Below are 26,941 nucleotides of genomic sequence, written 5' to 3' on the forward strand. Positions count from 1 at the left end.
AACATATATATTCAATAAAATGAATGACCTACGAAACATGAAATAGATAATAATAATATTAATAACAAAACCATATATTTACTTGCTTAATGATATACTGCTGCGGCCGAGTTTATTTGAGCATTTGCCCGTTCTCGGCCGCAGCAGTATCCTGGCGCGCGCCGGAGGGTGCCGGGCGCGCGCCAAAGCAGCGGAAGAGCGCCCTCCGATCGGGGCGCTCTCCCTACCGCTGCCGGGTCCGCCGGGTCCCCCGGAACCCCCTGCCGCCGTCCCCCACATCACGGGCCGAGGGGCTGCCACTTGCAAGCCGGGAAATCTCCCGGCTTGCGGAACTGGCCACACTTCAATAAAGTGTGTCGCCAGTGTACAGGTGCATATATCTGGGGCTATCACCAACAAGACCCAGGTACATGCTGCAACATTTCAGTGACATTTCTGCAGAGACTAATGGCCCATCGGATTAACACAGCAGGGGTCCCTGGCAGTCCCATTCAGTTTGAATGGGACTGCCAGGGACCCCCACTGTTAATCCAATGGGCCATTAGTCTGTCTGCAGAAATGCCACTGAAATGTTGCAGCATGTACCCAGCATGTACCTGGGTCTTGTTGGTGATTGCCCCAGATTTGTTTTAGAATACTCGTCGGCACTACAGTATGAATAAATCAACAAAATAGATACCAATCTAATGGTAAGGATAATCCCTTAATATAAATAACACACAAAAATAAAAACACCAAAGGAAAAATAACTATCACAAAAATAAAAAAATTAAATTAGTGATACCGACATGGGGGAAAAAAATTGATTAATAAATAAGGACAAAATGAAAACTAATAATGAACTAGATAGAATATGTCTGAATCTAGGAACAAAAGGATAATACTGTACATAAACATAATGTATCCTCACAGATACAAACAAAGTAGCAGTGTAGAAAATGGCAAAGCTCCCAGTCCACATTGATGCCTGATGGATAATGTGTATTAAAAGATAACATCCAAAACATGTCTCAATAGTTAAGCAATAAGAGTCTATCCACTCCTCTAACTGGAGTAGAAATGGTCTCAAGGCTAGAAAATGTGAAATTATTAATGGAACCTAAGGGACAGGAAGTGAAATGTCTTGAGACTGGATAACGATCATCGGCATGCCTAATGGAGAGTACAGTAAATGCTTCATTATACGCAGCTAAGAGGTCTGATGGTCCTCCCAATATAAGACATCCCACAACCACTTGTAAGTCCATATACAATGTGGGTGGAATTGCAATTGATAAACATTTTGATAATAGAGGGAGCTCTCATACGGCTGCTCTGTAGTTTTAATAGGAGTGGAATAGGAAAAAATGCTACAATGTCCCCATTTAAAAAAAACCTTTGGGGATTCTAAATGTGTTGGAAGATTTATCTTGTACAAAAAGACTAGGGTCCCTATCCTAGTAGGTTTGATAACTTTGGTGCCATCTCGAACGATGCAAATGTTCCCGCAGAATGGTTTGTCATTTGTGTTATCACAGTATTTAGAAAGAATCTGAAACCATTTCAAACCGTGAGGTAGGAAAATGCCAATACCGCTCGGGACAGCAGCAATGAGATATCAGCCTCACTCAAAGTTCTCCCCTTACGATCTAGCCGCAGCTGCATAGAGAGCAGCACAGAGAAAGCCGCCTCTCCCTGCACAGCTCTCGCAGGCGGTCATAGTGTTTTTATTTCAATTTTAATACTAGTATAAGGTAGCAGGGTGTCTCAGGAGCTGAACCACATTAATTTCAGGTCCAGGGACCCCCTGCTTCCTGAGATACAGGCCCGGTATGGGGTGCTGGTATCTCCTATGCATTTAAATGTCCTGGTCACGTGACAAGGCAGATTTAAATGCACAGGAGATACCGGCACCCAATAATGGGGCCTGTAATGCGGGAAGCAGGGGGTCCCCAAGGCTGAAATCAATGTGGTTCAGCTCAGAAGACCCCCTGCTTCCGCACAATAGTATTCAAATTTTAAAAAAAACAGCTTCATTATTTGTTTTTATATTTGTTGTGTAATTTGGTGCTGGTTTATCTTTTTAGGTTGCCCAGTGACTGCCAGCTAATAATGCCCATATTATATGGGCATGATGTACCACTGTGCCAATCAATGGATAGAGGGTGGGGATAATTGACCAAATACCACCTTTGCCCACCCCCACTACCCACAATAAACCGGACAATCGTATTTAACCCCTTCATTGCCATAGCGGTTAGCCGCTAAGGTAATGAAGCTGCCTGTAAATGTATTTTTATTGCATAGGATAGAAGTCAGGTGTCTCCAGAGCTGGTATTATTGCATATCAGCTCTGGAAACTCCCAGCATCAATCTGATGCAGTAAAAAAACATTTTTTTTCTAAGTCCCACTCTCAAATCCCTTCTCGCAACCATTGGGGTGACGAGATGAGATCTGTGATGAGCTTTCTATTTCAGAGCCCTGATGAAATTATCAGGGCTACTGGACATTGAGGGATTACGGATCAGGTAAGAGGGATTACAGATCAGGTAAGATCCCAGGCGGGATTGCTGCTTTAGATATTGTGAAGCGAGGGCATCCAGACACTGGTTAAGGGATTCAGGAAACTAGTCATTCACATCTGGCTTTTTTTTTTTCTAGATCCGACATTTACAGACTCTCACACGCTCACACGCTCACACTCTCACATGCTCACACTCTCACACTCTCACACCCTCACACGCTCACACTCTCACACTCTCACACTCTCGCACTCTCACACTCTCACACTCTCACACTCTCACACAACAAGGACTAATTGTAGTAAAATATCAATGTAATACAATAAATAAACATATTTCAAAAACGAATGTTGTTATTAATTCGTTCTTTTCAGGGACTGAACAGGTTAAAATAAATATGTGTCAAGCTTTGTTCTCTCAGAGACCAAATGGTAAAAGTATTCTAGCTGTGGACCAGATGTCCCAGGATATCTATTACATAAGAAACAAGATCACTAGTCTTGTTTCTGACCCCATTAGTAGTTATTGACCTTTTATCCCTATTTCTACTAATTTAGGCCAGATGATATATGTCATTTTAGATGTATGATCTATACATGGGAACTGAATTTGTAACAGATGTATGAAATTGACACACGATGTATTGTCCTTGTCTTGGGTATAAAAGAACTGCCTTGATGACATATTAAACAGAGGTGATGACTCGGCTACCTTGTGTGCATTGAGTCTTTGCTTCTCCGAGCTCGACTATCATATCTGAGACCAGAAGCATATAGCAGCTGCGTGATGAATCTCCCCGGGTCGAGTAGAAGAAGTTGCCTGCTCTAAGGTCTGGTCAGGTAGACTGGACCTAACAAATGGTGTCAGAAGTGGGATTTGCACAGAAAAAAGGTGAGAAAAACATATTTTATTGTTTCTCACCGTTTCTCTGCGAATCTAAAGAACCTAAATTTTATAGGGCAGAAGAATCGAGAGTTTGAGTCTCCGATTTATATAACAAAGGGTTGGAGTCCCATTTGTTTAATTGAAACGGGCTGTACTGATATGGTGTCTCAGATATGATGGTAATTTAGGATAAGCTAATAATTGTTTAGGTTAAGATATTAAGAATGATAAGACTAACCTTATTGTATGCTTGTTAAGATAAAATTCCTTTATAAATTGTTTATGGGATTATAGGTATACTGTATGAAGAAATGTACTGTAGGATGAGTTAAAATAACCCTTATGGATGAATGCAGTGTGGCATAGGTGCCTCAATTAACTCTCAAGCACAGCAACAAAGCTGGGAAGATAAAAGATTTTTTTTTGTCTGTCTCTCTCTCAAGTTGCCTGCATGTATAAGCCGCTCTAGCCCCCACCTTTTTTTCCCCCAGTGATTTGTTACACAGGAAAGGAACAGGAATGTTGAAGACAGACAGAGAAGAAGAAAAAAAGAGAGAGACAAGAATTAGAAAGTTGAAATAATAAGAATTTTGTTTTATAGGACAAGTTACAGAGATGGTTTTCTTTTTGTTGAAATGTTGTTAGCAAGTCAGCAGAGCTCTTAGGAGAGAGAAAGACAGAAAAATATAATTTTTCCAATTTAATTTTAAGACATGCAAACCCAAATTATTTGTGCCACATTAACCAAGTATGAGTGTATATTAAGTTGAATTAATAATATTTTCCCGTCTGAATTGAAAAGTGGAAAACAAGAGTATAACAGGTATAGGTTTCTTTTTCCATTAGAATGTTTTTATTACATTTTCAGGCATGAATATGATAAAAAGGTTGATTGTATGTAATCCCTGTGTGTGTGCTTGTAAGAATCTGAGTGAATTCTATCCATATGAAAGTGTTATTTGCATTGAATAATAAGAAAAACGGTTTATTGTATGTATACAAAATTACTATTCAGGGCAAGTGCTTCTAAAATAAGAATATAATTAATTGCTCATGTTGAAATTTAATTTTTAAAAGGAGTACACCCCCATTATAATATAAACTAATTAATACTGGAAAGGGGAAAGTTTTGGGTATCTGTGGAGAAAAAAAGAATAAAGAAAGGATTAATTATTTTTGTATACAGTTCTGTCACTGGAATAATAAGGATGTTTATCGTACTGGCCAGGCGATTTATTTCCTTAAACAGAATTACAATTCTTTTTCTCTAAATCTCCACAGATAAAATCAGGTGAATATATTATATAGAAATAACAGGCGAAATATATTCTAGACACAAAGCTAACTAGAAGCTCAGCATTTTAAAATTAGTTTTAAAAGTTAATTATGATATGAAAAAAAAAGGATATCTTTATAAATTTAGTCTGCAGGATCAAATTGTTTTGTTTTCCTATTTATTAGAATAGGTGAGAAAATATGTGTCTGTTATTTTTGTAAAAACTGGTTGAATGTGTGAAAGAAGCGTAAAATTCTGTTTGTTTTGTGTCTGCACTCTGTGCTCTTTTTGTGTATAACCAGTAACTAAAACTGTCTAAAGTATATATTAAGCCTATAATTTTCTGTTTAACAAAGATCCAGTTTTAATTTTTGAATACCAGTAACATTATCGGGCTCTGTGACGAGCTGCATATTTCAAGCTGTCCTAAATTGTATTGCAGTAACCAGTAATTAACCTTTTTTTTGTTACAAGGTTCTGGCAAGAAGCCCAGAGAGTTATTTTGAGCTTGGTATATGGCTTGAAATGGAAACAGTTGTAAATTGATTAATATAGAGTTCAAATGAACAAAGGACAGTAACCTAGAATGAGCACTCTAAACACCTGGTGGGTGGGTAATAAAGTGGTTAAAACTTAAATCTTTAATATCCGTGTAAAATTATGGGAATTAAAACAGATATTAAATGCTCAGAACCTATAGTAAGAGCACAATGTAATGTTCTGGATCACTGATTAACTGCATAGAATCACTAAACTAGTGTCTTGCAGTGCGAACAGTGAAGTGGATAAAGTAACCACTAGTCCAATGTAATCAGCACAAAAAAAAAAAAAAAAAAACTCTAGTGCTGAGGTTCTTATAAGTGTGCAGACCCTGAAATAGCAGTAAAAAAAAAAAAAAAAAGACATGGAAAAGGGACCCTAGCCAGGTCTGCCAGTATACTAGAGGGTTCTATGTGGAATTATTTTTCTGCAAAGTTGATCAAATATTTAATATTTTATCATTTTTTTAACCATCTTTTTCTCTCAAATGTGTCCCACCTTTAAATCTGTGTCTATGAGGTTTTTATGCTACAGGTTGTTCTTTCAGCAAACCAGATGTTATTTGGTGTTCTAAAAGTTTCTGTCAGAAGACTATAGCAGATTATTTTTATATTCAGTAGGATTTTTAATGTCAATTTTATACCCAAAGGTTTCAGGTTAGTTTTGCTATACATCAGCCAATTCCATTAAGGTTATGTTTTAAATGCTGTTATCCTTTGTGTAATATTGTTCACATGTAATAAAAGTGAACAAAAGGAGGGTGTTATTGCTGTTATTATTGCTGGCTGCCCCTGAAACCGAATGGCAAGGGCTGAGATTGTCAGCTCTTGGGTCTAATATTGTACCTTACTGTGTTGCCTATAATTTTTCCCTTTGATACTGTCCCCCATAGGGGTATAAGATAGGAATTGTGTATGTGGGATTAACTGTGTAAGACCAGTGGGCTAGTTAATGCATTCTCTGTGTATTCCTTTTGCCTCATGGGACTGCAGCTGTCTGTGCGCGTTTATAAGTGGATTGCCTTGTATGGGTGGCCCCTTATGAGAAATAGCTGCAGAGCAGTCTCCTGGCACATGATAGAAAACGGAGGGGATATTTTGGCCTGTCAGCAAGGTATTCTTAGCTGGTGTCTTAGAGAAGAGAAGGTTTTAGAACCCCACATGATAGGTGCAAATGGTGGAGTGCAAGCTCTTGTGTCTACATGTTGGTTGTATGTGTTTTAAACATACAATGCATTGTGCTTGTCCTGTGATTTAAACCCAGGTTGGTGAATTAGCATGTGAATAAGCATTCCAATGCCCCAGCTCAGATATGGAGTGCCTGAAAGTGAACTGACCCTGTTATTTCCTATGTCATGTTCCATTAGCCCTTGAACTGTGAAATTTCTTGTGTGTCAGTTTTAGGGGGATATTTGGGTGGAAATATAATTATTTTGGTTGCAGGAGTTGGGGGGTCCAAAGTGCTGGTAGTCACTTAATTTTCCCCAGCAAGCAGGCATGATTTGACAGTGCGCAGGGTGAATTACACTAGGGCTTCCCTGTGTCCCCCAAACTCCTTGATTTTGAGCCCAAATCCCCCCAAGTTATTTCCCTAATAAGTATAAGGTCCCCCAAAGTATATTCTCTGTTTCTTGTGTTTCTGTGTGTTTCCAAGGTCCTATCCGAATAAACCGCAATGTATTTTTCTGCCTGTTTTGCCTTGTGACTGATACCTTAAATATAAAGGTGTATTTGGCCTGGACTACCGTGACAATCAGAAAGAATTTTTCTCATGGGAAGACCAATGGTCACCCCAGGTACATTTTAGATTTAATGTTGTATGATTATGCTCTAAACAGACGATTTTAATCAGCGTCTATTGTGTGAAACTAATGCAATTGTTTGAGTGTCTCATGTTCAGGTGCAGTCCTTCTAATTAGATGAAGATAAAGGTGACGCAAAAGCGCTTTTCATCTAAAGTGGAGAGGCCCATTCCAGATGCTACCCCGTCAGAGTATTTTCCTGGATCCATGTTACATAAGTGCACCCACAGTCGCTTCAAAATTAAACCTCAATACAGAAGGGAAGGCCTAAAGACACAGTTATTTTCAGTTGGTGTTTTGGGTCACAATAAAACCCGGCACTAACCAAAGAAGGAGAAAAGTTCGTACCAGAAATCCGGACCTCAATATATGAACTTTGAACTTTTTAATAACCTTTTTTACAGGTTATATTATTTTAATTACAATGTTTATGCTGTTAGGTTTATATAAGTGGTGTTCACATTAAGATGATAGGGTAGTAACAGGAATATTTTGTTTAATAATATGTATTTTGTTTTATTGTCCTGTGTATAGCATATATGCACACCTTCTTGTTATATAATGGAATCCTGGTAAACAAAGCCCACATCTTATGTGCAATGTAACCCAATGTACTATCCATACCCAATAAGTTGCACCCCAGGAACACGAGAGTTATATTTAACCCCTTGGAAAAAGACAAGATGCTATAAGATATTTGTAGAACTATATATATATATAAAAGAAACTGGTTACGAAGGGAGTAGAAATACGACTTTGCCCTAGGGAAGTTATTGACTCTGTGATAGAAGGATAGATAAAGTATTATCCTGCAACTAGACCAGGTTATGTTATTTGGGAAAGTGATTTTAGTGTTTAAAGGTAGAGATGAGGGTTGGGATTTGTTGGGACTTGGTGGTTAGATTATTTCGCTGGGAGCGAAGCTAGTGGATGTTTTTGTATGTATGTTTGTCCTACTCATTACTCTCTGTGTTATGAACAGCAATACTTTGGTCCAGAAGTGTGTTGCAACCCCCCCACCGATGCTATGTCTCTTTTTGGTGATGAAAATGTCAGCAGTCCCCCAGAAGAAGAGACCAAAAAAGAAATCAACTGGGCCGATACAATGGCCAGATAGGAATCAAGTTATGCACTATGGGACTATTTTTTTGGTCCAGCAGGACTATGATATGGTTAACTGTTCTGTAAAAAGACTGTCTCTAAAGGATACGAGGGGGCTGAGAAGATTGGATATGAGGAAGGTGGGAAGGGTGTGTGTCAACCACAAGGAAAGGATCACAAGTCAGCCATTTTGACTATGGCATCCATTTTGTCTGTTCCGATATTCTGAGTAAATGTAGTATGTAAGATGTATGTGTTGGGCAGTCGCTCCTAGGAAATATTAACCCACACCAACCCCCACTTATGCTCAGAAATAGAATTTAAATAATGTTCCCCCTACCTAAGCAAAGGATACGAAATTGAAAGGCATTAATTATTAAAAGTAGCTCAGTTAAGAGAGTTGCGGGAGGTCTAATTCCTTTTTAGGAATGTATGATTTATATGCAAAAGGGGATTTTTTAGTAGTCAATATAGATGCCGTTTTTAACGATACTAAAGATGCTATTTTAAGACTCAGTAGCAAATAGCAACAAATTAGAGCAACAGTATTGCAAAATTGTATGGCACTAGATTATCTGTTGGCAGCACAAGGAGGGGTTTGTAAGTTAGTAGGTAAAGAATGTTGTGTTTATATTGATGACCAATCAAAAAGTATACATCATGACATGGACACTCTACCAGAAATTCAATCTAGAATGCGAGAGGAACCAAAAGGGTTCGATTGGACATTTGGTCTTGGAAATTGGCTAGGTGCGTTGGGAATGAAAATTCTTTATGGAATCATGGCAATCGCAAGTTTATTACTTTGTGTGTATATGTTAATTCAGATGGCTAAAAGTGTAATCAGCTCTATTTTTGCCAAAAGAAAGCTGCTTCTGCTTCTAGCTCTACAGTTATGTATATGTTTCCCACAATGAGAGCGAGAAATACCAATAGTCTTGGTACTCGTCAACCACCCATATGTTCATCTCTGATTATCAAACGAGGTACCTAAAAGAGATAGGTTTCTGCATCCCCATGGTCTCTTAGAGGTTTCTCCCTTGGAGTTTTTCCTCTCCTGAGTGGTGTGTAGAAGAATAAATGGGACTGGTCAATTGGTTTGTTCTTCCAGAACAAAAGGAGGGTTTGTAAGGTTAAAAACTGTATCTGTCAGCTCTGTTCTTTTCAGGGACTGAACAGGTTAAAATAAATATGTGTCAAGCTTTGTTCTCTCAGAGACCAAATGGTAAAAGTATTCTAGCTGTGGACCAGATATCTATTACATAAGAAACAAGATCACTAGTCTTGTTTCTGACCCCATTAGTAGTTATTGACCTTTTATCCCTATTTCTACTAATTTAGGCCAGATGATATATGTCATTTTAGATGTATGATCTATACATGGGAACTGAATTTGTAACAGATGTATGAAATTGACACACGATGTATTGTCCTTGTCTTGGGTATAAAAGAACTGCCTTGATGACATATTAAACAGAGGTGATGACTCGGCTACCTTGTGTGCATTGAGTCTTTGCTTCTCCGAGCTCGACTATCATATCTGAGACCAGAAGCATATAGCAGCTGCGTGATGAATCTCCCCGGGTCGAGTAGAAGAAGTTGCCTGCTCTAAGGTCTGGTCAGGTAGACTGGACCTAACATTATTAGTTCAATTTCTTTCTTCCTTTAAAAAAAAAAGCGGGGCTGGGAGCATGGTTATGGGCGGGGCTAGGTGGCGAGTAGATTTTTTGGTTCGGCGAGTAGATTTTTGGGTGATTAGGCGGTGCTCACACAGTTGTAGTTCATTTCATTGATTGTTTTTCATTTGGTGCAGGTGTGTTTTTAGTCACTTATGGGGGTATATTAAGGGGTCTGGATTAGTCACTGGTTGAAACCAGAGACATAACATAAAACACAGACAAAGCTCAGTGCACATCCAGAAAAACTTATATACGGTACAGTGCCTAAATATACATGTATAAATAACTAATAAATAAAATGGTCTTTTAGTTTAACATTTTGGCCAAATTGTTGTAAGCCCTTGAGCCAAACTTAACGAAAACTTAAATATCAATGTAATACAATAAATAAACATATTTAAAAAACGAATGTTGTTATTAATTCTTATTAATTCAATTTCTTTCTTCCTTTAAAAAAAAAAGCAGGGCTGGGGGCGTGGCTATGGGCGGGGCTAGGTGGCGAGTAGATTTTTTGGTTCGGCGAGTAGATTTTTGGGTGATTAGGCGGTGCTCACACAGTTGTAGTTCATTTCATTGATTGTTTTTCATTTGGTGCAGGTGTGTTTTTAGTCACTGGTGGGGGTATATTAAGGGGTCTGGATTAGTCACTGGTTGCACTGCCCTGAGGAAGGTCCCACTCTGAGGACCGAAATGTTGGCTGCCCTGTGTTGTTAATACACTTTATTTACTTCATTATATTGCGATGTGCTGTCTCTTTGTTACCTGGATTTCCCTGGTTACCTTGTACATGTTTCTATATGGGACGAGCATCTGCCTTCATTTGAGAAACCGTGAGTGCAAACAATTTTTTCATTGACTATATATATATACTGTATATATCACAAAGTTGCATAATATTTCCAAATATATGCTTAAAACTTACTTTAAAAAAAAATACAATGTTCCTTAGTTTCAAAAAGACTTTCTGTTGAGGCTGAAAATCTGTGTCAGCTTAGAAATAGAGTTGCTGACATCCAAATTGATGTAAAAAAATATGCCTTGAGCAACTGAACCATTTCATTTTATTCAGTGGAGTAACATCCTACAAAGACCCAATTATTTAAATAAAATGTTACATTGTGTACGAGGAGCTGCATATACTGTACTGCTCATTTGCTCCCCTGAATCTTAACAGTAAAAATTAGAATATATAATGCAGTAAAAAGTATTGATGTTGTTTCAGACTCAAAATATGCGCATATATGAAATACCAATGTATATTTTGCATACCTTCCACAGGTCCCTAAATTTGCTTCATTCACCTCATTACCACATTGTTACGGGAGACCAGGGCTATCACACCATGGATCAATTCGCCAGACAGAAATACAGTTCATAAAATTACATTATTGGAAAAATAAATATCCACATCTATTTACAGTAAACCCACACACTTACAACTGGAAAACTGGGGTTATCCTATACATGTAGCTGCCTAAGGCTAGGTCCCCGCTGCCTGCTGCCGTGCCCGCTATGGAATGCACTTCAGGGACAAGAGCCACCCCTCAATGAGGACGGGCCCACTACCGGGGTTGACCGCCGCGTTGTGCAACCAGATTTTTATGAAGACTGAAAAACTGTGTTCAGATCTGGTGACTAAGCACTGGCCATGCCCCCCGGCGGTTCAGCCAATGAGGGAAAACCTTCCGGGTAACGTCATGGCCGCACTCCCCCCGCTACGCCCCCATTCACACCTCCCCCCCCCCCACGGTCTTTCCCCCTGCAGCTCTACACAGACCGGGGAATAGAGCTGCACGCGCCGCCAGCCTGGCAGGCGTGTGTGCAGCGCAGACACCGGGGACTAAGCCGTAAGAGATTTTCCCTGTTCTCCATCCTGCAGACTCCACTGCAGCTTCTCCCCTATACTCACAGCTTGTTTCCAGTTGCAGCTTCTCCCAGCTACATCTCATACTGTAGCTCCTTCAGCTAAAAAAAACTCTGAACTCACAGCTAAAGCTGAGCTGATCTCATCTCATCTAGCTCGGGGTCTTTCTTCCCCCAGGTGTTTGCAATATGGCCCAGATCCTAGTTGGTGGGGGAAGTGCAACAAAAACACAGTTACAGGTACATGAAGAGCATTAGTTGGGAAGATCACAGACCACTTTGCAACAGTCCAGCTGAGCATAACATTAACCTCTGGTCCCTGAAGTGCTGAAACCAGGATTACAATACAGATACATATGTAGCCATGTTTAAAAATGGTATTCAGTTCTCTCTCATGCTGGCAGTAAGCCTGGTAAATATACAGGATTGCCAGCATCAATCATGGAGGTTTGCCCTCACACCCTGGTGAGGTGTCATATGTAGTCAAGGGGAGTGGTAACATGCTCTTAGTCGGTGTACCTGTTTCGGTTTGGAAGGGGTGTTTCAGCGGGCACCACGAGGCAGAAAAAACGTAGCAACTGCTGGACTGTGCTGTAAAGTGTCCTTTATTAAAGCATGGTTAAAAAGAGGGGGGGAAAAGGATGCCCCTGCACCTCTAACACGTTTCACCCAAGCATGGGCTTTTTCAAAGGGGGGGTCCAAACACTCCCTACTTACAACTCTGTATACCTCTGTTATACCTTGTGCCATCTAGGGGTTTAATGCATATAGCCTCAAGCATGCAATACCACACCAAGTGATCCGGTTTAAAACGCAGTTAAATACATTTACTTTACAATTACTGTGGGTCACATATGCTCTGTAGCACTGGTTAATTGGGGCCACTTACCCCTTACAAACATGCTCTTAGTCCACTGTCAGTGACATCAGAGATGTGGCTGTTTCCTAAGGTATATAAGACACAGCACTGCCCAAAGTTAGTTGTTCAAAGTGGTTCAAGGTCAAGTGTGTTAACTAAGAGTTCAGAGAGTGGTTCTACAGCAAGTAGTCAGATCTGCAGCAGTAAGGCTGCCTGGGCCTACACTGTGTCCAGGGACCTGGCACAGGTGGTGATCTGCACTAATTTGAAGCTGATGCGGGAGCTTTTCCTTTCTCCCCCTGTTCCCCTTGCATAATCTGACCTCATGTGGACGTAGTCCATTCTTGCTCCCAGCTCGCTACTATTTACATATATGATATTTATATCTACTTACTTATTATGGCTGGCTTTCTTTCACAACAACCAGATTTCGTTACTTGGCAGAATGAGGCAGTAAACGTATTCTCATTGGATGGGGATATCTCAGATCTTAGTGTTAATAATATTAATACCTACTTCTCGGGCCTAGAAAAAATATATAAACAAAGGGCCAAATTTTGGTGGGAGGTGGCTAGCCTGGAAAAAAATCTATCAACTGATCTCATTCCAAGAGGGCTACGAGTTCATATTATTCCTTCCACCTCTCACACTGAGTCCGAGTTCCTACTCCAATGGAATAAAATATTAGGCATTTGTTCAGCGTCGCTGATGAAGCTGCTAGTGGAGTCTGATAACGCAAAACTCCAAATAGTTAATACCGAACTAGCAGTTCAACGCAGCGACGCTGACAAATGGAGAACTAATCCTGAATTTATTATCCTGGAGAATAAACTCCAGGAAACTATACAGTAGATAAATTTACTAGAGAACTTAAAGAAAGAAAACAACGGAAATATATAAGGGACAGTAAGAACTTCAAGGAGGGAAAAGTCTATAGACAGAAACAACAGACCAAGAAGGTTCGTCCCCACCATCCAGAATCCTCAACAGATTGGGACACCTCTAATGAGGAGAGTGATGGTAAGTGAGGGAACATGGTAGAGTTGAACGCTCTAGAGTCGTTTTTTTAGACCTAGATCCCCGCTACCCACCACCCCAAGAAAGGGCAAGACTAAAAGAGGAAAGGTGGGGTGGGGTGGGTTGCGAGACAGAGACACCTGGGGATACAGGGGGAGACCAAGGAGACGGGCACGACGACTTCGACAATAGACACCATTACAGATAGTGGACACATACTGCACCGACACACTTTATTCGAGCAAATACCCAGTATGTACCTGGCATATACCTGGAATGCGCCGCTCCTCACCTCTGACAAGCCCCGTTGCGTTTGCCTTCCCAGCCTGGGTTCATGCCTGGCTGACGGGCGGCTGATCTGTTAAATGATAATGATTAGGATTTAATAGGCTGCAATGCTTCGCGTGTCTACCAGATGGCATAAATTCATGAATTGTAATGTAGTATATATATATATATACTGTGCAGTATTGCAGCCAGCAGGAATAAAATGCTTCAATCCCTGCCTGGAAAATACCTCAATGCACTCGGGCAGAAAACAGTCACAAACCTCAATACACCCGGGTATACCCGAATTCGTGGGACTAGCCGAGCTCGAATAAAGTGTGTCGCCAGTGTAGTAAACCTGTCCAGTCTAGTTCTCAGTAATGACCAGATGGCGGCTTTAAGTAAAGGCCTGTCTTTCTCACCTACTGCTGATTTTAGAAAATTTGGCTGGATAAAGGACACCTATTTGTTTGGAAGGAAACTTCTATTGCATACATTTTTTAAAAGGAGGGCACAAAATCAACTAAGGGCAGTCGGACAAGAGGAATTTGATGACCTCTACCTTGAAAACATTAGGAATCTTGTAGCCCTCAAAGAGGAGAGCTTAAGAATCCCAGGAGAGGGACCTTTCTCTATCCTAAAACCCAAATCACGGTTTACACCTGCCCTTGAAACATGCCCCAACGTGGCCACTTTCATCAGACTAGTCACGGCTGACTTGGAGCAACACAGACCTAGATCTGATTTGACTAACATGAGTTCTCCTGAAAGGTTGGCATTGTCAGAACTTCAATCTAATTCCCTTGTCACGATAAAGCCCTCTGATAAAGGGGGCAATATCGTTATAATGAACACTGTAGATTACGTAAGGGAAAACATACGTTTACTTTCTGACAGGAATTGCTATGCATTATTAAAAACAGACCCTACCCCGTCTATTTGCGAGACCTAAAATTGATACTTGACCAAGGGATTTACACCAAAGCTCTCTCTAAAAAAGAGGGTGAGGCACTTCTTAATAAAACTCCTAAGATTGCCACCTTTTATTCCCTCCCTAAAATGCATAAACGGTATTAAAGCAGTTGAATATTTTCTTCAAACACGTAGTTGTGATTTTAGCAACCACAACATCTTAGTTGTGGATTTGCTACGTTTCATTCTCAACCACAACTATTTCATCTTTGATGAAAGATTGTACCATCAACTCAGAGGCACCGCCATGGGGACCACCTGCGCCCCCACTTACGCTAATCTCTATCTTGGCTGGTGGCAGGCGGAGGTGGTCTTCCAGGAGCAATATCATCTGTATACCTCACACATTATATTGTGGATGAGGTATATAGATGATATCTTTATCCTGTGGAGGGGCACACGCTCAGTCTTTGACGAGTTCATTGGACTGCTCAACAACAATGTTCTGAATCACAGACTCACATCAGAAATCAGCAAAACATCTATTACTTTTCTCGATCTGACCATCATTAGATCTTCACAGGGTAATTTAGAGACATCCCTTCATCGTAAGGCTACGGCTACCAATAGCCTTCATAGAGCTGACAGCCACCCCCCTAGACACCAGATCATGGGCATTCCCGTTGTTCAGTTCCTCCGTCTTAGGAGGAACTGCTCAGTATTTGAGGACTTTGAAAAAGAAGCCTCAATTATGAAACTTAGATTTAGGCAAAGGGGGTATAGCAACAGATCTATTAAAAGGGCCTATCAAAGATCCACAGATCGCAATACCCTTCTTGCTGACAGAGTTGAACCTCAAAATGAGAAACAAATCATCCGTTTCATCGGTACAATTAACAACCAATGGCCTAAAATAACCAATATTTTGAATAAATACTGGTATGTTCTTCGGGATGACGAAGATCTTAAATAATAATAATAATAATAATAATAATAATAATAATAATAATAATAATAGCATGTTCTTGTATAGCGCTGCTAGTTGTACACAGTGCTTTACAGAGACATTTTGCAGGCACAGGTCCCTGCCCCGTGGAGTTTACAATCTATGGGGTTTTTTTTTGGTGCCTGAGGCACAGAGAGATAAGGTGACTTGCCCAAGGTCACAAGGAGCCGACACTGGGAATTGAACTAGGCTCCCCTGCAACAATCTCAGTGTCAGTCAGTGTCTTTACTCACTGAGCCACTCCTTCTCTTAAAGAAGTATTGAACGAAAGAGCAACTCTTGTCAGCAGAAGGGCCACTAATCTTCGCGATCTGATGGTACATAGCCACTTCCAGCGACCTACTACAGGCACCTGGCTGGCAAATAGGTCAGTTGGCTTTTTCAAATGTAATAGCTGTAGGGCTTGCTCATCATGTATTCAAACCAAACGATTCAAGAATTGTGATGACAGTCACAGTTATGGTATAAAACAATTTATTAACTGCAAGACTGTTGGAGTCATATATCAAATTATATGCACCTGTGCAAAGAAGTACATAGATAAAACGAAAAGACAGCTTCGCCACAGGGTGCTGGAACACTTGGGTGATATTCATAACCAGTGTGACATACCCGTGGCCAACTATGTACACAACTACCACCAAGGTGTAGCTTCTGTCTTGCAGTTTGTAGGCATAGAAGCTGTGTCTAGTCACTGTAGAGGGGGAGATTGGGACAATGAGATTCTTAAGAAAGTGTCTCGCTGGATTTATAATCTAGGAACACTCAGTCCTAAAGGCCTTAACGAAGAGTTCGTTTTCTCCCCCTTTATATAATTCCCAACATATGCGTATAGCCCTGCTTCATTTCATTTTATTTTATTGCATTTTTTTTTTAATTGCATACATTTTCACCATTATTTTGCTTACCCCCCCCCCCTTTGCTTATTTAGCAAATGTATACCATACTGGTCTTCCTCTGATCTGATGTCCTTAAGTAATGCTGCAGAGATTATATTTACTCTGGCCACGAGATATTGATGCTCGTTTATTACACTCCTCCTGTAGTCATTCATTTTGATTCTGTCCCCTTTAAATGCATGTATTAGGACATTGTGAGTCATTTTAATATGGGTTCTCTAGCATCTAAGAGGGTTCGCATGCATTCATTGATTGTATAGTAGATAGCTTTTTGAGATCCCTCATTATCTGTGTAGGATTAATGCTGCTGTTTTCAGCAGCCCCTCTGCCGTTTTTGCCCTCACACTCAGCCTATTTACATACACTGTTTCCATCTGGGCATGTGATAGGCAGACCAGCAGGCACAAACAGGGTTAATTTCCCTTTTTGATTGCCATGACAACCACTGGATATAAATTACTCGTGCTGACAGCTCGTATTCACCTTTGAGAAAGCGCTTCTAAGCGCGAAACGTACGTCAGGTGATCAATGGCATGACGTCACTCCGCAAATTCCGGTGGATACTTTCAGTAACTACATTGTAACTGGAGCCTCCCCCCCTGCAAACGGAAAGGAAGGGAAGCTACACCACATTGAAACCATGCTAAACGAAGCTAAGTGCAGTGTTTCTAAGTGTGTTTAAGTCCCCCTTGACACTATTGTGTCATTATGTTACTTCTGTGATTGCATTGGGGCACTTTGATCTAGTACTATACCAGTTATTGGCTACAGCAATTGCTCCTGTTGCTATGCTTGAACATCAGGCTTGCTATGTCTAACAGCTGATGCCCCGGCCACTATTTAGACTGTGGATATCATTATTTTTTATGTCTGTGCATTTACCTTTCACTAGCATGTGTATTTATACTACTAATGCTACAGTTATGATCTTTGTTACTATACTTTGATATTATGCTTGCTATACCTTATATTTGTAACCAAGGCTATTGTACAGACTGTAGATATTTATCTCATTGGCATATGAATTTATACACAGCATATGCTCTACTATATGTTTGCCTTTATCACTAAGAACATACTGTGATGGTGATCTTATCATTATATTTAGCGCACTGAATACAGGCAGTCCTCTGAGCACATACTGCTTAAATTAGTTTAGGAGGCTATAACTTGATACAGTCTTTGAACTGTGCCTCAGGGCGTCACCATTGCATACTTTATGCTAGCCCCCTTGAGGATGCTTTTCATCTATCATGTGCGTTATATATGGATTTCACGGCTAAACATGTTTTTTAGATGTTTTCTTTTCACCGGTACTGTATATATTTTTGTGTGGTGACTATATGTTGTTTTATATGTATATGATTACGTTACACTAGTTTTGCCTTTAGGCTGGCCATTCTTTGACATTTATTTATTGCCAACAATTTAACCCCTCTAGGATTTAGCTCTGGTAATGGTCAACACAGTACCATGCCAGTTTTTAGATAAAAGTACTGCTTTATTATATACAGTTACTTATGTTTCTAGAGATATGTGGGTATAAGCTAGCCATACTGTAGGGCAATAGATACAGTATACTAGTGTTCCCTCAGGTCTTCTTCCTCATCTATTATATGTGGAAGGTTTTTGTGGTGTGTCATTAGGGGGTGGTCATGGATCTTTTTACCACGCCCCTCTATACAATTTAATTTTTATTATACATTGAATAAAATAGCATTTTAATTTATATATCATAACTCACACTGTATTATTTGAGTGCATTCATGAGGGTATCTTTTCTGTTTTTTGTGTCCTCTGTGTCCAGGGACCTGGCACAGGTGGTGATCTCCCTGAGGGGAGAGGTGATCCAACTCCATTGGGAGGGCAGAATCTTCTGAAGGAGAGTGCTGTACAAGATGAGCGGCTAAGCTGTTTGCTGCGAGGGGCAGTCTGCCTAGACCATCAATAAAGATGCCCTTGTTCACAAGAACCCCCATGTGTGAGTGTGAAGTTACTCCACAGAGGAAGGCACCACAGAGGAGTTCCTCATCAGAACCATCTCCTTGTGGACGCAGAGATCCTGATGAGGTGGGGGCGCTGCACTGTATGTAGGTAGGACTCATGCACACTACCTCAGCTGCCTGTCTGGGTTGACATTCCCCATACCAACATCATGCGGAAGACTCAGGAGTCCTGTAGCCAACAGTTGCACCACCAGACACATCCATGTAATGGGGACTGGTTAGACCACAGGGGCCAATCTGAGATTGGGTGGGTCAGGAGGGTCCAGAAAAACCATTACACATATACACATTATACAGATGTATTACTGACAAGTAGGGGTAATGGCAGGCTTGACCTTTATTTAAAGCAGTCACATTTACCCCTACCATCACACACATGTTTTCAGGGCCAATGCCATGTGTTTTGTCACCCTGTGCAAAGGCTGACTACCCACGCCCCACTAACCACATCCCGCCCACCCTCCCAGCCCAAACAACATCCCGCCCACCCTCCCGGCCTACACAACGTCCCGCCCACCCTCCCGGCCTACACAACGTCCCGCCCACCCTCCCGGCCTACACAACGTCCCGCCCACCCTCCCGGCCTAAACAGCGTCCCGCCCACCCTCCCGGCCTGCACAACGTCCCGCCCACCCTCCCAGCCTAAACAACGTCCCGCTCACCATCCTGGCCTAATCAACTTCCGTCCACCCTTCTGCCCCAAACAATGTCCTGCCCCAAAAAGCACCCTGACCCACATAACATTCTGTCCACCCTCTTGGCCCAAACAACATCCCATCTACATCTCCAGCCCAAATAATGTCCCACCCACCGTGCCTCCTGGGCAATACAACCACCCACCCACTGGACAAACCCCCACCACTTCATTTTTTATGCTCCCCCACCACCAATGTACCTGTTGCACATATACGTGTTGCATGCCCTGTCACACGGGCACTGCATGCATGTCTGCAAACTCCTGAGGAAGCCTGAATCAGGTAAAACCCGTAGTGTCCAAGTAAGAGTTACAGAACCTGCTGTGAGTCCAAGTGATAAGTGCAGAACCTGCTGTGAGACGCTCAGAGAGACAGGATCCCTGCAGCATGGAGGTCTGGAGTTTGAGCTGTGACCGTCCAGGTTCGTGATGTGCATTGTGCATTACACGCGTGTGATTACCCTGAGAAATGTTTGTGGGATTGCCTCATGACTCCTGTTTCTTGCAATATATCTGTCTTTTATCTGCACTGTCTGGTTTTTCTTTCCGAGAGAGCAGTGGGACCCACATTGCAGTGAGGATCAAAAAGAAAGATGTAAAACCCTGTAAACTCTATGTGAGTTCATGGACCATCTTTAAAGTTGGAGCTGCATTTGTTGTCACAAAAACACTATCAGTTATCACTGTTGTCATGTTAGTTCACTTTGTTCACTAACACTTTTTAATATTATTGTTCACTTCACCACGGGGAGCACTTCTTTTCTTTGTTTTTTTTATGACTCTGCTGCAAATGAAAATGTTAGCAATGTTATCAAGCAATTTGCCAAGTGTCTGTTAGCATTGCTATATCATTTTTTCATCGATTTTGCCTCAATCGTGTTATTGGGCCATTTGGATAGTAGCGCAACACAAATATGGGGGGCGATTCACTAAGCAGTGAGCTTTTGCGCCTGACTGAGAAATTTGTAATCCCACGATAAAAAATGAAGCGCATTTGAGTAGGTGTAGGCAAAAACATGCCAGATCGTGTGAGCTGTTTTTTTTCCTCCTGCTATCGTGTTTAAAAATCTAAAGCGAGATAGTTGATTGAAATAAAAAAAAGCAGCCTGCAAGATCTGCATGGAGACGTTGCGTCTCAATGCACGGCTCTTACAGGCGATTGAGCATCAAGAATATTGATTTTGATCATAGTGTACATGAGCAGTGGTCTCCTGAGCTGAACCACATTGGTTTCAGCCTCGGAGACCCCCTACTTCATGAGTTACAGGCCCCGTTATGCGGTGCCGGTATCCCCTGTACTTTTAAAGCATCACGTGACCGGGAGATTTAAATCCTGCAGGGGATACCGGCACCCCATAACGGGGCCTGTATCTCATGAAGTAGGGGGTCCCCGAGGCTGAAACCAATGCGATTCAGCTCAGGATTCCCCCTGCTCATGTACACAATGATCAAAACACACATATCAATAAAAAATAATTAATTACCGTAGCGGCTAGCCGCTATGGAAATGAAGCTACATTAATGTAATTTTTATTAATAGTGTGTGGGACCATGGGGTCTCCTGAGATGAACTGCATTGATTTCATATTACATAGTTACATAGTTACGTAGTAGATGAGGTTGAAAAAAGACATACGTCCATCAAGTTCAACCTATGCTAAATTTAGACAACAGATATTTTATCCTATATCTATACTTACTTATTGATCCAAAGGAAGGCAAACAAAACCCCCTAGTGTTATATCATCCAATGATATCTCATAAGGGGAAAAATAAATTCCTTCCTGACTCCAAGAATTGGCAATCGGCTTAATCCCTGGATCAACATTCTTCCCATGTATACTTATTTGGTTTATCCCTGTATACCTTTACTTTCTAAAAAGATGTCCAACCTTTTTTTGAACAAATGCATTGTATCTGCCATCACTGTCTCTATGGGTAATGAATTCCACATTTTAACTGCCCTTACTTTAAAGAACACACAGATACACAGCTCATATAAACCCCAAAAATTACCACAATATATATATTTATGTATATAAGTGTCAAAAGGAATGCTACTGAACGTGGCACTGGTATACTACAAAAAAAAAAACACAGGGAGCCCATAGCTACTTCCAATATGATAAAAATACACAGTGAAATACCTATATATATCTCTCTTGAAAAAAAGGTTATTTAGTTTAAACCTTTGGCCAAAGCATTATAAGCCTGCGAGCCACTTCAAGGCATGGAGGTTAGTGGCCCCTCCTCCCCAGGTTTTAAGCTTGCCCCTCCCCACTTTCCATATGTACAGGTCTTTTCAGGCAGCTGGTTGTGACAGATCCAAAGTAGACCATTCTTCCTGTAATTATACAGGTAAATAAGAATTGTAATCAGTTAGTGTTAGGACCTGGGTCATGCCTTGAAGTGGCTCGCAGGCTTATAATGCTTTGGCCAAAGGGTTAATCTAAATTACCCTTTTTCATTTAGTTTGTATTCACTGTGTATTTTTGTCATGTTGGAAGTAGCTCTGGGCTCCCTTTGTGTTTTTTTTTTTTGTAGCTTACTTTAAAGAACCCTTTCCTTTGTTGCTGGTGAAATCTCCTTTCCTCCAACCTAAAGGGATGCCCCCGAGTCCTTTGTACTGCCCTTGGGATGAATAGTTCATTTGAAAGCTCCATGTACTGTCCCCGAATATATTTGTACTGCTGCGGCCGAGTTTATTCGAGCATTTGCCCGTTCTCGGCCGCAGCAGTTACCTGGCGCGCGCCGGAGGGTGCCGGGCGCGCGCCGAAGCAGCGGAGGAGAGGCCCGCCGATCGCGGCTTCCCCCTCTCCTCTCCGGGTCCGCCGGGTCCCCCGGAACCCCCTGCCGCCGTCCCCCACATCGCGGGACACCAGGGCTCCCTCGGGGAGCCCTGGACGTGCGTGCAGGGGGCGCAGGCACCCGATGACGCGTGACCGCGCATCGGAGACGCACGGCACGCCGAGGGGCTGCCACTTGCAAGCCGGGAAATCTCCCGGCTTGCGGTACTGGCCACACTGCAATAAAGTGTGTCGCCAGTGTATAATAATAATAATAATAATAATAGCATGTTCTTATATAGCACTGCTAGTTTTACGTAGCGCTTTACAGAGACATTTTGCAGGCACAAGTCCCTGCCCCATGGAGCTTGCAATCTATGTTTTTGGTCCCTGAGGCACAGGCATGTAAAGTGACTTGCCCAAGGTCACAAGGAGTCGACAACGGGAATTAAACCAGGTTCCCCTGCTTCCAACTCAGTGGCAGTCAGTGTCTTAACTCACCGAGCCACTCCCTCTCCAGGATATAGTTATCATATCCCCTCTTAGACGCCTCTTTTCTAATGTAAATAAATCTAATTTAGCTTGCCTCTGCTCATAAGTTAGATTGTCCATCCCCTTTATTAATTTGGTGGCTCTTCTCTGCACTCTCTCTAGTTCCAGAATGTATTTTCTAAGGAGTGGTGCCCAAAATTGTTCCATATTCAAGGTGTGGTCTTACTAATGCTTTGTACAGGGTTATGCCCACGTTTCCAGTCTCTCCAAGTCCTTCTGGAGAGAAATTACATCCTGCTCTGATTCTATTACCATACACAATTTAGTATCATCAGCAAAGATGAAGACTTTGCTCTCGATGCCAACCTTAAGGTCATAAATAAACAAGTTAAAAAGCAGGGGTCCTAGTACCGATCCCTGAGGTACTCCACTCATGACGTTCTCCCAACCTGAAAAAGTTCCATTTATGACAACCCTCTGTTGTCTATCCTTCAACCAGTTTTCATTCCAGGTGCATACATTATTACTGAGTTAACTTTTCTTTATTTTGTACACCAACCTCTTGTGTGGAACCGTATCAAAAGCCTTTGCAAAATCTAAATAGACCACATCAACTGCATTACCATGGTCTAAATTCCTACTTACCTCTTCAAAGAAACAAATAAGGTTAGTTTGGCATGATCTATCCTTCATAAATCCATGCTGACTATTACTAATGATTTTGTTTTCCATTAGGTATTCCTGAATATTAAATAGGTAGTGAGGACGTGAATCCCAGTAACAGTGCTCAGTAAGGTTAGGACATATTTGTAATCCATACATCAAGTCACATATATCATAGTGGAGAAGGAGGCAAAAATAAAGCTAATGGAGATATTGGACCCAGTGTTTTTTGTAACAATGTATTCATTGATTCATAACTGTCCATGTGGTTGAGACAAATATAGGCATAAGCGTAAAACAGTCTCATGCAGTACTCCACAGAACATAGATCTATCACTGTAACACTGTTTCTGGTCAACAACTCCCCAATATAAATGAGGGGAGAAACAATACTCACAGGTAGCTGCCTTCTTGCGGTGCGTGTGTCACGCTATGTAGTCGTAGCAGTAGAAAATCCTCGGATAGGAGCGGAGCACAGCAAGAGAAGGTGAGGGACCAGCAAGGTGTGGGTTAAAAAATTATTTATTAAAGAACATGGTATCGGGGGACAAAACAAACACTCTGACGCATTTCAGGCAAAACGCCCTTTATGAAACGCCTCTTTGATAAAGGGCGTTTTGCCTGAAACGCGTCAGAGTGTTTGTTTTGTCCCCTGATACCATGTTCTTTAATAAATAATTTTTTAACCCACACCTTGCTGGTCCCTCACCTTCTCTTGCTGTGCTCCGCTCCTATCCGAGGATTTTCTATTCCTGAATATTATCCCGTATTAAACCTTCAAGTAGTTTCCCCACTATTGAACACATAGGTAGCATCCATTATCATTCAGAGATTAAATGATTCAATAGAATTGTGATAGTTATTGAGAGCGGTATATAAAACATAGTTCTTTCAGATGTTGACTCATTGTCTTCTTCCGGTCAAATGAGACGTAACAGGTCTTAGATAATGCCTGTGACGTCACATTTGAGTAGGCACTTGTGATCCCATAATTTTTGCCTGAAAATGACATTTCAGTCAAAAATGAAGCAATCACATGATACATCAGGCAACCTCATTGGTTAATGTACCATGTGATTCCTTCCCTTTAAAGGTGACCTCACACCGCGCTAAAAAGGTATTACATTGTCATATATTGCACTCAGTCAGTAAATATACAATTGTATTGTGCTGGTAAAATGTAGGGTCATGCTGAATGTGGCAAAGAAAAGGGACGACATCGAGTGATAAATAAAGTGATAAATAAACAAAAAGAGTGGCAGGTGGAAAGAATTGGTTTTCTTGTATTAACATTTCAATTAATATAATCTACTACATGGAATCCTTATGACTGTTCATGATCCCAAGTTTCAACAAAGTATACGGCCGCTCTGCCTTCTACCGTGCACCACACAACTGGAACAATCTACCTGAGACTCTCAAATCCGCCACAAGTCAAAATTATTTCAAAATTAAAGCTGTCTCACAATTTAATTTGATCTGTAGCTGTTGCATATGCCTATAACATATTTTATCTTTAACTGTCCATGCCATTGTTTTTAAATATAATGTATAACCCTGTTCATTTAATGTGACCATATATTGTCATCATAACTCTGTGCCCAAGACATACTTGAAAACAAGAGGTAACTCTCCATGTATCACTGTCACGGGAGACCAGGACTATCACACCAGGGATCAATTTGCCAGGCAGAAACATAGTTTATCAAATTAATTTATTGTAAAACGAAATATCCACAACTATTTACAGTAAATCAACACACACACACACACTTACAACTGGGAAACTGGGGTTAGCCTATAAACTTCGGTGCAGGGATCTCCCTAAAGAGATTTTCCCTGTTCTTTCTTCCTGCAGTGTCTTCTACAGCTTCTCCCAGTTACTCACAGCTTCTTCCCAGCTGCCACAGCTAAAAAAAACTCGGAACTCAAAGCTCAAGCTGAGATGAGCTGATCTTATCTAGGGGTCTCCCTCCCCCTCAGGTGTTTGCAATATGACCCAGCCCCTGCTTGGTGGGTGGAAATGCAACAACAAACACAGTTACATGCAAAGAGTTACTTAGAAAGATCACAGACCACTTTGCAACGTTCCAGCTGAAAATAACATTAACCTCTGGTCCCTGAAGTGCTGAAACCAGGCTTACAATACAGATATATATACAAACATAATACAGATGTATTACTGCCAGGTAGAGGTAATGGCAGGCTTGAGCTTTATTAAAAGCAGTCACATTTACCCCTACTGTTACACTCACTTCTTGGTAAAATATTTGATAAATAAATAAATAATTCTTTTAATCAAGACATCTGCAACAACAACTGGCTATGTTGGGCCCTATTTAAAAAGCTGGGAACCACTGATTTATGGTTTTAGTGTAGGTACTATAGGAAAATGGACGGGTTCCCCAAATGATCTTTACCTGAAGTCTATCCTTATGTTTATGTTTTATCTAAAAATGCAACTTTCCCATTTAAATGGGATATTTCTGACCTAGAAAGGCCATTATCTAACGGCCGCTGCTGTTATAAAGCAGCATCTTATAATTCTTTTATTTTCTGGTTAAAGAATAATTGGCCACTCGTTTGCTGCCCAGAACAGGAAAAAAATGAGTAGCTACTGTAAGCCTAATAAAAACAGATGCCGAAACTGCTTTCATTATTATTTTTTCTGCTGATACGGAGTCAGTCAGCCAGCCCTATCATTTTTTTATGACAAGCTGACAAACTGGAGGATAAAGTTAATGAAGCATCTGTCGGCATACAGGGACACTGAGTTTCCATGCCAGGGTGTGAAACAAAGAGGGCAGGATCTCTGCTCAGGAGCAATTATCATGTTGGCCTGAGCACAGCTTGGTCTGCATTGTGCATCATGTGTGAAAGGACCTCCAGCAGGGGCCAGCACACCAGCTAACCAGTGACAATTTTTGCATTAAATGTGACAGCTGCAAATTATCCATCCTGCTTGGCGGAGTAAATAAATAATCTTCTGTACAGTCTCTGGATGAGCTGGCGACTTAACAATGTCACCATCTGCAACAGTCCTTTGAAATTGAGACATTTGTCCACCTCTGTTAACATTTGTTGTGTTGATAGGAATTGAATAACCCTGCATGTTTCCTCTCAGTGGTCAACACCTGTGGATGCTCCGGCTAAATGTATGCGATAGAACACAGTCACTGTTTATGCAAGTAGTCATTTCTAACAAAAGTGCACATTTGAAGGTAGTGAAAACTATTGAAAGACTAGTCATCACCTAACAGATTACCTAAGTTTACAGTACCTATAAACATGGTCCGCAGTGGCAACTGATGTGTGTAAAGTTCTGTAGAAGTCTGTGGAACATCTGATATGTTTCAAATGGTAAATGTAATCAAATTAGCAGCATCCCTATTCCTTACCAAGAAAAAAAGGCACTGGCATAGGTTTGGAGACAAAAAAAACAGCGCACAACGCAAATAGTGAAGTATGAAAGTAACAAGTGTATATTAAAATAGGGGATAAATATTCTGCGTACATCAAGGTATTAGGACATAAACATTGAGTGTGTTAAACACACAAGTTACCACTCGGCGGCCGCTCATACAGGAGTCAGGAGTATGTTTCCCTTGGCAGGCGTCTGGGACAGCAGCTGCGATGCTTTTCCTTCCTAGGAACACCTCTGCATTCGGTCACCGTCTCTGTGGGAAATTGGTC

The sequence above is a fragment of the Ascaphus truei genome, chromosome 2, assembly GCF_040206685.1.
Source record: "Ascaphus truei isolate aAscTru1 chromosome 2, aAscTru1.hap1, whole genome shotgun sequence".
In the NCBI taxonomy this organism is placed as follows: domain Eukaryota; kingdom Metazoa; phylum Chordata; class Amphibia; order Anura; family Ascaphidae; genus Ascaphus; species Ascaphus truei.